Raw genomic sequence first — 16,139 nt, forward strand, 5'->3', positions numbered from 1 at the left:
GATTTTGAAGAATGGAGTTCTTTTAAAAGGAGTACAGTATATCTAACAATTCAGCAATGGATTATGTGTTTGGAGAAATATGATCTTACTTGTTATACCATAATTTAGTTCATGTTCAATAATATTTCACTCAGTTTATTTGATCTTGGCATAATTTGAAGAGATAAATGATATAAACATGTTTCAGTGCCAGCTTAAACAAATTCTATTGATATTTATCTCTGGTAAAATGTGACTTGAGGCTGGATGATCGAATGTCACAGTGTCAGACTAGTTTTTATTAGCTTTTAAATTATGCTACCCCAGACCAACTGGTGCCTTACGCAAAGCATTATTTCTCAGAGCACCCACTGTTGCACATCCATTCTTAATGAGATTGGGCAATACAGCCATTTACTGATGGTGCAAGGAGATTCAGTCTTCTCCCTTGTCCATAACCGTGACAAGTGAAAATATATTTATTTTTCCTAGGCTTCATTCAAAAATTGCATAATATCGAAGTACACACTTGTCTTCCTAATTCATTTACTTGTATGATGCATCGTAATGAAACTAGATTTCTTCATTTACCTTCCATTTCAGAATCAGTTGCATGAAAAGGCAGTATTTATTTAAGTAATTTTGCAATCTAAAGAGTCAAAGTGTGTGGATGAATTCCTTTAATAATTGTTGGTAACCACGGGAAACTGTACTATTGCAAAAGTGTTGTGGATTGTCAATGAGTTGGTATCTAATGGGGAAAAGCTCAGATATTTTTTAGAAATTAAAACAAAATCTCATTGTGAAGTTGCTGCTCAAAAACACAATATTCATGAAAGTTTTCCAATATAGATAATTTGTGCTTTGATGTTTAAGCTCTACTAAAAGCTCTATGACTTTATGGAACATCTTCTAGAAACTGAACTCTGAAACAAAACCTTCTGGTGTTGCTTTTGTGAGTGAAGTTGTAATAAAATCAAATACATGCATAAAGGGCTAAACATTAATGTTTTAAAGAGGTCCAACTGCATAAATAACTGCAGTCTAAAAACTCCAATAATTCCAAAGCTCCAACACTAGAGGAAATATTAGAATATCAAGAGGTTTCTGCAGAAGTTTTTGCAATATTTTGGCTCCCCATGATGCAGACATGAAAAGAAAGTCCTCCAATGTGAGTCATCTTGAAATGAATGGTCTCCAGGACATACATACTCTTTTTTTTTTTTTTTTTTTTTGCAGTACGCAGGCCTCTCACTGTTGTGGCCTCTCCCGTTGCGGAGCACAGGCTCCAGACGTGCAGGCTCAGCAGCCATGGCTCACGGGCCCAGCCGCTCCGCAGCATGTGGGATCTTCCCGGACCGGGGCACAAACCCGTGTCCCCTGCATCGGCAGGCGGACTCTCAACCACTGCGCCACCAGGGAAGCCCTATGCTAGATATTTTTAATTTATTCTGCAGATGAGGAAACTAAATCCAGAGGGGTAATTTGCCCAAGGTTATAATGCTTGTACAAGGAGAAGCTAAAATTTTACAGGTCTCTAGCTATAAAATGTGAGGGGTTTTTTGTTATTTTAAAGACACTCAATTGAATTCTTAGTATGTTTAGGTTGTAAGACTTTCCATGTTGATTTCATCTAACCCTGATAAAAATTCCATATAGTACATCATACTATGGAACCTGTTCTACAAAGTGAAAACCAAGGCAGTGAAAGGTTAAATAAGTTATCCACATTCATTTGGTGGTGAGCAGTGGTGTCTAGTTATGTAATTCAACACAGCAAAGATATAAATTAGTTTTTTATATGAAACGTAGAACAGCATTTGTTTCCTAAATTAATTTAACTCAACACTACTATTGTTATTATGATGTGATCTTTGAATGCTTTGGGATCTAAGTATTGTGTTGCTCCCAGTAGGTCCTAAGCCTTCGGTGGATATTTTTCTTTGCATTTTAATGCTGTATCTATTTTGAAAAATCCTTCTGAAGTCTATGGTTCACTGGAATAGACGCTACTGGAAAAAAAAAAAAAAAGCCTAGGAGAGGTCAATTATTAAACTAGGGCAGAATAAATATAGTATAAGATTGCCTACCCTTTGCTAATCTGCCTGTGGTTTATAATTTCACATACAACAAACTTTGATTCTCTATTCATTTTAAAATATAAAATACCTAACATTCACCTGTTGTATTTGAAAGAAAATGAATAGATCTATCAATATAAAAATGCCTTATTTTGTTCAAAAACTATACAAGCTTAGCAATTACATAATTCTCCATTAGTCATTACTTATGTCTGACACATTGATTATTACCTCTCCCCGCTCCCACGCTGACTCATTGAAAAGGAAAGAAAAATATGCTTGAATGGGTCCTACTTTGTACTTTTCAATAAAATGTTGAAACTAGATGTTTTAAGCTAGATACTGACTTCTTACCTGCTTGCAAAGTATTTGCCTATTTTAAAAAATCTAAAATATAATAGTTGACTTTGCAGAGTCCAGTGGTTAGCCCACCGCCCAGCAAAGAAGACACACAGTGAAAATGCCTTCTCTCTGTGTGGCGTCCCCTCCACTACTAGCAGTTTACAGAGAGAGAGCAGTCTTTGCCCATGTTGGGGTGTGGTCTGGGCATTGTCTGAGCTTGGCCTTCTCAGGAACAGATGTCGTACTAGTGGTACCATACAACTCTATATCTTATCTGCAGGGTGACCCTTGTTGTTTTTTTGAAGGTTATATTCCATGTATAGTAATTATAAAGTAGTGGTTATATTTGCCATTGTACAACAATATATCCTTATAGCTTATTTTATACCTAATAGTTTGTACCTCTTAATCCACTACCCCTATCTTGCCCCCTCCTTTTCCCTCTCCCCTCTGGTAACCATTAGCTTGTTGTCTTTATCTGTGAGTCTGTTTCCTTTTTGGTATATTCCACTAGTTTGTTGTGTTTTTTAGATTCCACATAAAAGTGATATCATACAGTATTTGTATTAGTCTGACTTATTTCACATAACATAATACCCTCCTAGTGCATCCATGTTGTTGCTGATGGCAAAATTTCATTCTTTTTAATGGCTGAGTAATATTCCATTGTATATATATGCCACATCTTCTTTATCCATTCATCTGTTGATGGACACAGGTTGCTTCTATCTCTTGGCAATTGTAAATAATGGTGCTATGAACATTGGGGTGCATGTATCTTTTCAAATTAATGTTTTGTTTTTTTCAGATATACCCAGGAGTAACCTTTGGTTTTGGCAGTCCAGAAACAATTTCTAGTCTCCAAGCTTGTTCCTAATCCTCTCCCCTTACACGCATCATATATAGAGAGGATAGATGTTTCTTCAGACCAATTGATGTTGCACTGCATCTTCAACTTATATAACCAGCCTGAGAGAGAACCAGCTAAGCCGATGCTGCCATGTAGAAAGCCCAGCCTTGTGTGATTTTTCACACGATCATAAGGCTAGCCAGAGGGCTCAAGAAATGATATTTTCTTATATTGGTGATCACAGAATCTCAGAAATTTAGAGCCATGCGACATCTTTTAGCTTCTGTAGACCAGCTCCTTTATCTCTCAGGGAAAGAAATTCAATCCCAGAGAAGTGGAGTGGCCTTTCTTACCACACTCAGTGTGAGCGGAGCAGACTCACGGCTAGAGTGCATGTTTTCTGACTGAGTGTCCTTTCCTGTCAGTTCCAGCTCCCTTCCACCTTCTGCATGACGTCAGCAGGGAAGAATGTTTAGAGCGGGCAGTTGCTGCTTTCTCCTCCGCCCAATGCATTGCGACAGTTTTGGGAAAAGTGGGGACCCCTGAGGGAGCGGACGAGGGTGCATTCTGACTCCCTGTTTGACTCATGTCAGCATAGCCCTTTCCCATTTGGGGGGCGCCCCTTCCACTCCCCGTTTAAGTCTTCCAGTTTATACTAAGTTGGCATTGCTTTTCTCAGGTCAAGAATTGACTAAACAGGAGCACGGGGGAGGGTTGGTATTTTTGTCTGTTTGCTCTTGCTGTAAAGTTCAGGCCATGTAGGGGTCATTCTGAAGTTGAGCGGATATTAGAGTGAAATGTGAGAGCAGGAGAGCACTTTTCCAGACGAATCTGTATTTAATTAGGCAGTCAAGCCAATCTACCTCTGACACTTGACAGCTTAACTTTCTGATATTGAAGAGCAATTTGTGAGGTACAGCATTTATTAAAAATAAACATAAAGGCCAAACTAAGATGTTAACATTTAAGGTGATGGGCAGTAATATCGTTATATCTAATCCCAATGGCATTATAGTTATCTTACTAATTATACCAACCTTATCACCTAACTTTTCTCAGCACTTAGAAAGGATGTTACAATAGAAAATTCCGTGGATGAATTTTAAGTAAAAGGCAATTATACCCTAAAATATCATCGTTTTAAGTTTAACTAGAAAATTACATAGAAAAAATGTAAAATATAAGGATGAGTTCAAAAGCAAAAAAATAAATCGTTTATATAATTTTATAACAATTATTTACTATATGGTTGTTTCAATATTCACTTAATTCTGTTTACTATTTCACCTTTTTATGTCAGAATGTTTATACTGACATCTATGCTTAGTATAACAAGAAGCCAGTATCAATTTACATAGTAGGAGATACTGTTAGTTTCTTTTTGTGGATAGTTATCAAATAAATGGAAATTAAAACAATGAAACATCATTTTATATCTATGAAATTCATACAAGGTATCTGCTTAGTACGTTGAAATGGTTAGACTTCAAAATATGTGGTTAATTGTAAAGTCATTAAGCCCTAAAAAACTTTACATTAAGCCCTGAAAAACTAGCTCTCTGTAACCCAGTAATATCATCCCATTCAGTTTGGGCTAAAATATATATATAAGTTTCTTATTACAAAGTTTTTTTTCTAATATCAAAAATCTGGATATTGTAACTGGTTAGAAATGTTGAAACTAAAATATAAAGCAACTGTCGGCATGTTCTATAGCTATTAAAAAATATAATTTAAAAACCAGGTGTTGGGCTTCCCTGGTGGCGCAGTGGTTGAGAGTCCGCCGGCCGATGCAGGGGGCGCAGGTTTGTGCCCCCGGTCCGGGAGGATCCCACATGCCGCGGAGCGGCTAGGCCCGTCCGGAGCCTGTGCTCCCCAACGGGAGAGGCCAGAACAGTGAGAGGGCTCGCGTACCGCAAAAAAAAAAAAAAAAAAAAAAGACCAGGTGTTAATATGAAAAAGCATTTATGTTTTAACAAAATGTGAAAAAATAGAATACATATGGTTGTTGGCATCATGTCTTTTTCAGCATGTGAGGAACACGGAAGGGAAAGCCAGAAAATGAAAACTACTGATTTATGCTACGTAGCGTTTTGTTTCTCTCACTGTGTTAGCTAGTTCCGTTAAAAACATGATGTCTCTGGTATCACAAACAAGATGTAAGATATGAAATAAAAGTTACTGTTTAAAAAAAATCAGGAATTTCTCTAAGAAATGAAACAGATTAAAGAAATCGCTTCCAAAATCACAGAAAACAGAATGAATCCCTATAAAAAGACAAATAACATAACCAAAGCCATAAATTTAAAAAGTAAAAATTAAGCCATGGAAAAAATGATGCAATATTTTGATTTTTTTCCGAATGCCACTGACATTTTTATAGATGAACAATGATATTAAGTAAATGGTTTCTAAACTGACGCTTGCGTATTCAATTTGTGTGTGAAATTCATTTCTCATCTCTCTATCCTGAAGCCATTGTAGAAAAATACTTTGAGCTAAACCAACTGGTTAATCCTTAGATTTCTATCCCCCCAGCCTATAACTGTTTGCTACCTTTGAACTATGATGAAATCATTGAAGCATCTAGAGTGAAGCTTTAAAAAAATCTATTTAACAAATTAGTAATTCATGTTCACATGGCAACAAATACTTAGTTATCTTTTTCAAAAAAGAAGTTTTTGAAAAGTATTTGTTGCAATTAAGATTTAGGTAGAAAAAAAGTATATACTGATGTCCACCACATATTACAAATAAAGGTGAGCATAACACATTGCATCTATATGTCAGCTAGGTAGCTTTTGAAACTGATGTTAAATGCAAAACAACATTCTAAGATAGCTTTTTAGTAAAAATCCCACATGATTTTGTGGGATTCCAGAATAAAAGGAATCTGTGCATTACTTTTGAGGGAGACATCCAAGAAAAGGGGGCAAGGCTCCAAAGAGGAAATGACTGTAGATTATGTAGGTATCTAGTCATGTGGACCTCAAACACGTTCTCAGAGATTTCCTGGGCCCCAGAAGCTTGAGTTGCTGATGCTCCCAGGAGTGGCAGAAGAGAAAGAAGGAAAGCAGCAGTCAGCTTTTGGGGGAGCCCAAAAGACGTTATTGGTAACATGTGACGACTGGTGGCTGAGCTCCAAATAAGCCAATGGATGCCTCCAAAGATGCTAGTTTGAATAGATGTCTTTTAGAGCCAGATAGACATCTATTCTGTAGTTCCTGCAAGACTCAAAACTGAATGAGAACACAGAAAACATAGATGGGATCCTCAAATCGACTAAGTTGTTGTCACCTTGACTGTGCAGAGTAAATGTCTGCTAAGTGATTAAAGCCTACAAATGCCCTGTCTTGGTTTGAGAAGTTAACTCAACCTTCTTGTTAACTAGGGGGAAATTTCTGCCAAAAGTCCGAAGAAAATCTTAAACATGGTACTTAAAAGAAAGATGGTAGCATCCTTTCTAGAGATTTATAAGGATAAATAATCAGATTTTAAAAGCACAGATGCAAGGGAAAAACTAACAAGAAAAAACATTAAAGCAATGCACAATAAAAAAAGAAATGAAAAATAAGAAAAGGCGTGTGAAGTTCAGATAAAAATCTAACTTCTAATTATTCAGCATTATAAAATTATTTTAATATTTCATAGAAAATGCCAAATTCAACATTTTTTAAACTATGATTTTATTTTATTTATTTATTTTTTAACATCTTCATTGGAGTATAATTGCTTTACAATGGTGGGTTAATTTCTGCTTTATAACAAAGTGAATCAGGTATACATATACATATGTTCCCATATCTCCTCCCTCTTGCGTCTCCCTCCTTCCCACCCTCCCTATCCCACCCCTCTAGGTGGTCACAAAGCACCGAGCTGATCTCCCTGTGCTATGCGGCTGCTTCCCACTAGCTAGCTATTTTATGTTTGGTAGTGTATATATGTCCATGCCACTCTCTCACTTTGTCCCAGCTTACCCTTCCCCTTGCCCATGTCCTCAAGTCCAACATCATTTTTATATAAAAGGAATAATTTTTTCTTCTTCCCACGATCTCCACTCCAGGCTCCATAGCTTCAGTTAAAATATTTTATTATCCAAGAAATATGAAGGGAATCATGGAACTTCTGAATTAGAACGGCTGTTGGAGTTGTTCAACTCTTTGTTTCTCATCTTTCCAAGGATAAGGATCACCTGGAGATTCTGTCAAATGCATGGCTCCCCGGCCTTCCCCTGAGAATTCGGATTCAGTGGGCTTGGAGTGAATTGCGGAATTTGTATTTTGAGTAAGTACAAGTACCTCAGATGATCCTAATCATGACAAAATTTTGGAAACTATGGAAACTTTTAGCCCAGCTCCATTTCTTCAGAGAGGAAGAGGATGAATCCAAAGGTCACATGGACAGTTAAGTCAGCCCGGATGTGTAGCTCCTGTGATTTCTCTCTTTTTCCTAACTTCGTGGGAGATTTCAACTATGATCTCAGTAAGAGTTCCAGATGGTTTCAACAAAAAGACCAGACAAATTTGGTAAAAATACGTGGAACAAATAATAAGAAAGCACATGGATATTTTCATTTACAAAAATCCGTATTAAAAACATATGCTTTACAACACATTCACTGTTTACATGCCTATATCGCAATATTGTATAACAATAGTTTGAAAAGTATATATATATATATTTATATAATATTAGGACAGTTAGTTCAAAGTCAGACATCTGAGCCCCTCAGCTCTTCGATCCCCTTGAGCTTCCTGGGAGAGGGAATGGGGTTATGGAAAAGGACAGGTTGAGAAGTTGCAAAATAGAGAGCCTTGATGTCCTAGTTTGCCACAAAAATTTCCACTTTTATATGTTTTATGTATCAGTCTTTAGCATAAAATTTCATGTAAATAAACAATTCTGCTTGGCTAAAACCCATCTGGAACAACTGCATTGCAGCTAGGTTAATCACACAAAGATAGATATTTCAATCAGCAACAGTTAAATCCAAAATAATTTACCTTCCTCATAAATACAGGTAAACAGTAGACAGGAGGGATATAATCACATTCTCCCCAAATTAGAATATTTTAACATAGGATGTCAATCTAAGGAGAATCGATACCAAAAGAAATGACGAAAGCCAATCTAATAATCTAGGTTACATACTCACCACTTTTTCCTACCCTATGCGTGTCTAATACCCATCTCTTACTGCCTGGAATTAAGTTGTGTGGAGTTGTTGGCTAGAGAAGAATGATGAATCAGGGCTATTAGATTAAAGCTATTTTCTTTAATCTGTGAAGCTAATAACTATGCTAATAGGAACTATATGATAATGAGTTTTCTAAAGAGAGTCCTCAACACTGCTTTACATCAGCACAGTACAACTTAATGACCACATCTGGGTGGGAATTGGTAGTTGGCACAATGAGCTTATACTCAACACAGAGCCAAAACGTGTCTCTTTAACCAAATAGTTTTTATAACCGAAAATTCACTTTCTAAGAGATTACACATTTCAAGTTTTAGACATACCAAAGATTCTAAATGATAGGCTGATACACCTATTTGGATCACACTTCTTTTTTCTTGTTCTAGTATTATTTTTTATCTCTTCCTCCCCCTAAGGTCGTCAGGGCTTGCTGTCATGTAGCTCCAAGAATCATAACAAAAGTTCTGTAAGAGAAGATTGACAATACTAATTATTGGAAACAGTTTCTGGATTTCTAGTTGCCTTGTCAGATCTCTCAGTGCCATCCTAAATGACTAAATTTTTTTCAGGCATATGTGGTGGTTTTAAAAGTCAAACTGATTAGTGTAGATCTGATTTTTCTCTATGTAATACAGAAGTAGGTGGTTTTTGAGTAGAACCCAGTGCAGAAACCCAGCTTAGGGTTTCTGGTTGCAAACAACAGAAAATGACTCTGGTTAATTTAAGTCACAAAAGAATTTATTGAAACTATATCACAGGTGTTCATAGAATAGACTGACATTTCTTGTTAGACTTCTTTTCTGAATATGAGTGATCAGACCTCAGGTCAACAGAAAACTAAAAAATACACCAAGCGCTTGTGGACTGTTAATTGGATTTATTTCAAATAATCTGAAAAGAAACAAAAAAGTCTCATCTCTTTGGTACTTTGTTCAACAAACCTCAGATGCTTAATGAGTGCTCACTATGAGTTACTTCTTACTTTATAAAATTAAAATTTGATACATTAAACATTATTACTTCACAAAGAATTCTTATGTTATCTCTAGAGAAACATGGAACAATACTGATTGGATGAGTGCATACAGTTTTTTCATAACTTTTGAATTGCTCTACCCTAAATAAATTGAAACATTACTCTGGAAGAAAGATGAACTATAGAGTCCAGATCAAGTGCAATGGAACGTCACTGGCATGAGTCCAAGGCAATGGCTCTCTTCCACTATAGCATGCTGCCTTCTCATTAGTGAGGGAATGAGTAATTCCAAATTGGAGAGGGTTGAGTTCACACAGGGACTTCAAGAATGGAAGAAATTTCAGGAGGTATCTTGGCAGAGGGAGAGAGAACAAATCAGTTGTCATAAGAATGTTTTGGTAGGATGACAAGCACTATGTAGTATGGTTTTTGTTGAGGGGTATAGTTAGAAATAAGTCTAGAGAAACAGGTAAAGATGAAATTCTGGTGGATCACATTTAAGTCAAAAAGGAAAAATGTCACAGAGTCTCATGGAATGGGTATTAATGTTGTAAACAGTCTCAAAAAATGGTCTGTAACCAAGAAGGGCTGAACAAAAGGAATCACCAAGGAAATATCAAATACAAAACAAAATAGTGTCATTAGGGAGATGCTGGCACTCCAGAATTCTTCCCGCTGTCTACTTCATGTTGCTCACCGAACTAAAATGCCACAGTGTATAATTTCTAAATGGCTTCTGTTTTTTTATATCACTCACTCGGGATTCAAAGTGATAAGTAGGAACATCTGGCTAGCAAACATAGGTTACTCCCCTGTTCCATAGCTGCTGAGGGTGGGTGGCAGTGAGGGGTGGAGATTACCTTTACATACAGAGGAGACCGCATCCAGCCTCCTGCTATAATTCATACAATGTGAGATTTCTTCCAAATATGATGGGTTCAACTGCTAGAAAGTGAAACTAAGTTATTATATCTGATACAGGGAGTGAAACCTGTTAACCAGAGTTAGCTCTATCTAAGGTATATTAAAGAAAGGAGAAACTATGTAATGTAGCACAGAACCTGGCTAGGAAACCATTGGTAGGCTGGGTTAATGAGAGTGTGAAAATGTGAGGGGTGATCTTAGCCTCACCTTGGCATGAAACTCCAGGGACAGCTCCACCTCCTTCTATATAAACTAAAGGACAAAGAGAATGAAAGCTGTAGGAACCCTGTTGTACTTTCTGTTAGTAGTATTCCTGGGAAACTACTACCCCTGATCCTTTAGAACTCCAGATTTCCCAAATGGATATCAATAATATAGTCGATCTATGTTGAGGTAAAAGTCTAGAAGAAAGGCACGTGCTGATCTCTGTTTCTTTTGTCATCTATCAGTGTGGTACTCAAGGTCAGTGTTTTCCCTAACATTAGTAAGGAGGCATGGCTCTCACTGAAAATACCTTAAAAGTGCCAGCTCTCATTTTCAACGACGAAAAGAATATAGAATACACGAAAACAATCGTCAAACACAAACACACACACACACACAAAGTGGAGCCGAAGCATCAGTGACAAGGAAAGAAGACTTACAAAGATGTTGCCACTAGGTCCTCCATGCTGGCTAATTGAGCTGCTGCCACCAACTTTAAAATACTGCACAAAGCTGGTCAAATGCTCAGTACCCAAGAGATTGTTGAGGCCTGTTGGTTGAATTGGATTGACTTGGACTTTCAAGTGGTTATCATCTGTATTTTCATAAATGCCACTCTTCAGTGATATTTTGGACTTTGAAGTTCATTATCAATTTGGATCAATACACCTTTCTATTACTCAAGAGTTGATAAAATATTTAAACAAGAAGAATGAGGCCCAGCATCTACATCCTGACCTTCGTTATTTCAGCTTCCTTCTTTTTATTATGACATCAGTTTAGACAAAAACAAAAAAATAAGGAGGTGCGATATCACAGCTGGTTCCAAAGCAGTTTCAATTTTGGCAATTCACATGAATTATTTTAAAATTTCTTCACTGGAGGATCTTTCTTACACATGACCATGACACTGGCTAGAAACCATTTCAGTCACTGGTCAGTTTTAGGAGAGATTTAGGGGAAATATCACATCAATTGCTAAGAAATTGTATTCATTATTCATCAAAACTAATATCTCCTGGTATAGGGTAAAAAACGTGTGTTCATACTGATGTTACCACATCTGAAAGTTTCTACATCCCTGATAATACACAATTAAGCCCAAATACTAAGTATGACATCATAGTATGTAACTGGTTATGTTTACCATAAAATTAAACCCACATGCCTAATCCTCTACTTAATAAAAACTTTAATTGTATTATTTCATTTAATAATCTTCACAACTACCATATGAAAAAGGTATTATTATTGTTTCTGCTTCAAGGATAAGGAAATGCAAGCATGGAAGTTTAAGTAACTTACCCAAAATCTCACAGCCGATAAACCCTGGTTAGGCTGCGCTCCTAACAGCCACAGATACACATCCATATAGAAAGGAGACAGTCTTTGTCACTGTTATTTTAGACCCCAGACTACACTAATGGGCTATCGATTTATTTAGGATATGTCATTAATACTTTCATGGAAGTCTTCTTATACATTTCATCACATCTTGACCTCTGCAATGGTAATGCCAAAGGAGATTCTTCCACTAGCTTTGGTAAATGGCTGATTATTTATCCTATAATATAAATTGTTCTAACTAATTTTCAATAAATGAAGCCTGGTAGCTCAACATATGTTTCAAAATAATCTTATTAGCTCGGGTCGTGTGGCAAATCATAGAGTACAGTCTAATTAATCTACTTTTAGAACGTACAAACATGTCTTCGTTGTCATTGGAACTGCTGATTAGTGGTAAATCACTCTATTACATAATGAAACTAGGGGGTTTTGTGCAGGGCTGAAAGAATTTGAAAGGAGCTAATGGAAAACCCAGCCTGCTAAAGTGCTTTAATGGCTTTATTTCTAACAAAATCTACAATTACAATAAATTCATTCTAAGTTGAAGAAAAAAGGGTTTTTTTACTTGTTTTTTTTTTTTTTTTAATCTGCAGCTTAACAAATGACCTGATTTCTAACAAAAAGAGCATTAGATGTTTAATAATCTACCACTGGCTAACTATATTTTCCTGAGCTTATTCAAGACTTATTTCAAGCATCTGGAGAAATCTAAAAATCTAAAAAAGAATAAGTGCTAAAAAAGAATAAGTGCTAAGCAAGGCTCATCAGCCTTGATGAACAAGGTTCATCAGCTCAACTCTTAACAAATAAAAAGAAGGAACGTATACACAATGTATCTGTTTCTTGCCTAAAATTACTGTCGACCAAGGAGTGTTTTCCAAACTTGTTAATTGCTCACCCCATCTCTAAACATGTTTAGCATGTACGTTTAATATATGTAATTTTCAGATTTATTTATAAATTATAGACATGTCCAACTCTATGGAAAATTTCTATGTAGAAATATGGAATTTTATGTGGATGAGATAAACCTATTATGAGTAAATATTTATTTCACTTTTAATTGTACAAAAGCAAAAAGCCTTTTGGTTGTCATTAAAAATAGCTTTGGATGCCCAGATTTAAAACGTTTGCCAATCAAGCTGTCTACTTAACATCATTAACTGATGTAAAAGACAAAGCAGATACTTAGAATAAGATTTTTCATTAGCAGTGGTGGTTAAAGTTTCTGTTTCAATGGTCTTCTTGACAATTTCAACTTTTTGGCTGACACCTTAACACCTATCACAAGGTCATCATTTTTACTTTATGATATGCCTGAGGAAGAGTTTCTACAAGGAGTAGAAGACATGTTTGCTCTGCCATTTTCTTGTCTTTTGCTTTTGTTTACATTATGGGAATTATCTTCCACCTGCAGCTTCCCTGCAGGAAGCTTTTTAATTTACCAGTCCATTTGGTGAGAGTTAGTTTAGTTTAAACTAGGTAATACAACTTGCAAATCTGTTTACCAGGCACACAAACATGAATTCATTACTATAGGCAGAGAGAGAGATGCAACGCCACTTTCCAACCCTTGGCACCAAAATGAAGTCTATTTCAGTACTTTGGTGTGTGGTGTGCACATGTGTGTGAACATGTACGTGTACAAACTGACAACACATACAAGGTGCCATTTCAAAGCAGAGGATTTCGTTATGCTATTGCAATTGTCCCATTCCATGTAATTCAATTAAATTCAGTAAGTGTATACTAACCTCATTCTATATCCATCTGCTAGTCATGTATTTCTAGTTAGTAGAATGCCTCTCCCCTAGACAACTCTACTTATAATTCCACTCACCTTCAGAATTTTTTTCCTTCATGAATTCTTTCCAAGACTTTTCTAAACCTCTGAGATATACCTCATAACCTTTGAGCTTTTGGAAATGCTCTATTCTTAACACCTAGAACAGTGATTGGCAGAGATTAGAAACTCCAGAAACATTTGTTGAATGAATGAATAAGTGAATTAAAGAATAAAGCTTATCCTACTCTCTTTTTGCAATTAACAATGAATATTTTCATATGAAATCTCTGAGAGGTCCTAAAGTGAGCACAGTCATTTAATTTTTCCTTTCCCAAGCTTATCCTTATCCTTTCCTCTCTTAACCTACTTATATAAAACAATCTCTGGGAAGCATGTTTTGGGAAATGCAAAGGTGGGGAAGGGGCTATACATGCACCAGAAAATTTAATATTTTAAAAGTATTGGCCACTTCACTTTGTAATTTTAAAGTTCAATCAAAATAATGATGACCCAGGTCTTTTTTTATATTTTGTGTAACGTCATGAAAATATTTATAAACTCTAAACATCTATGCCTCTTTCTTTATGCATATGATGCATTAGTGGTGTAAGATAAGAAAATATGCATTTCTCTGTACTGTATTAGGAGTAAATTCGCAGTACGTTGAATGATCAGTCATTAGAAGTGATTAAAGGAAGCCAAATAAGAATTGATTTGGGCTTCCCTGGTGGCGCAGTGGTTGAGAGTACGCCTGCTGATGCAGGGGACACGGGTTCGTGCCCCGGTCCAGGAAAATCCCACATGCCACGGAGCCGCTAGGCCCGTGAGCCATGGCCGCTGAGCCTGTGTGTCCGAAGCCTGTGCTCCGCAATGGGAGAGGCCACAACAGTGAGAGGCCCGCGTACCGCAAAAAAAAAAAAAAAAAAAAAAAAGAATTGATTTGGAGTTATATAACCAAAGCAAGGCAATCACTACAAACTCTCATTCAATTATATCTATAATGTGGAGGCAGCAGAAATTGAAGATGTTTTAAGATGACCATGATTCATTACTTTCAGCTTTTAAAATAAGATTTCCTGGCTAAATATTCAAACTAAAAGTCTGAATTGCTCTGTCCTACAATTAAAGAAAAAAAGTTTGAAAGAAAAAGAAAGGAGAAGAAATAAGGTAAAAAATTTGCCATACTTTTCAATGTCATTATTCCTATAGAGCAGGGTCAGCAAACTTTTTCTTAAAAAGGTCAGATAGTAAATATTTTAGGCTTTGTGGACCATATGGTCTTCATCAACTCTGCCATTGTAGCATGAAAGCAGCCAACACACTAAAGAATGGAATAACATGAAAGTGTTTCTATAAAACATTACCTACCAAAACAGGCAGTGGGCTGGATTTGGTCCAAGAGTCATAGTTTGCTGACCTCTGCTATATAGAACAAAACCTCCCCACTCCATAGTTCTAATCATGTGTGATAGAGCTTGTGACCTTTAGTATGTTGGGATTTAAGTGGTTCTTCAAAGTCAAGTATTTTCTTACATTTTATCAACCTTAGTGCTCTAAGTTCTCATTGTGGTCTTTTAGCCATTTCTTTGATTTAACACATCCCCATAAACTTAAACATAGTACTACTAGATTAATACTTAGTAACTCATTCAGTTATTCATTCATATCAGGGAGATCATTAGTGGATGACCTAAAGGTAAGCTTTATCTGGGGACTTCTTGGAAGAGCAGGGCAGCTGAGGGGCATCCAGGCCCCTCTTAAAATTTCAGGCTACCTGGAAAAGAACCGAGTAAGGTGAGGGGACACAGCCAAGGGGAGATAGGGCTTGCCAAAATCAAACCTCACTGGTTCAATTGCCCCAAGGCTGTCCCTGGTCTTCCAATAGAATGTGACTTGGGCTCAGTTATATGTCTGAACCCAGAAATATGGAATGCTGTTTGTGAAGTACATTTGGGGGATGGGAGAGGAGAGGGAAGAGAGTAGGAATTGATGCTCCACTTTGGTACATGGGGATTTTTTTCTTACTGTCTTATGTATGGATGTCATTAAATAAATGTTGATGCTTTGAATTATTTCACCTCCACCTCCATAAAGAGATGAAAATATCTCCAAGTTCTTTCCTAACCTTTCCTAGATCTTGGGATTTACTCCTATCTTATCCCTTTCTTTTCGACTCTTGCTCCTTCCTTCTAATGACCAACGTGACAGAGGATGGGAAAAAGAGGAAGAAAAAGGTGGTAGGACAATGGTTAGGTCTGAGGCAGTGAGAGGCAGGGGCAAGAATAGGCAATTTTGGAGATCTCAGCCTCTCTCCTGGCATGAAACATCATGCATTTCTACAGAAATGAGCAACAAGTTTACTTTAAAATATCTTAGCAAGCACTATCTTAAACATCAGAAAATAATATTATTTTTGGTTTATTTAATTTGAAGAGAGGAAAGGAGCCCTCCAA

This window comes from Leucopleurus acutus (genome assembly GCF_964270905.1).
Source record: "Leucopleurus acutus genome assembly, chromosome: 5".
NCBI lineage: Eukaryota > Metazoa > Chordata > Mammalia > Artiodactyla > Delphinidae > Leucopleurus > Leucopleurus acutus.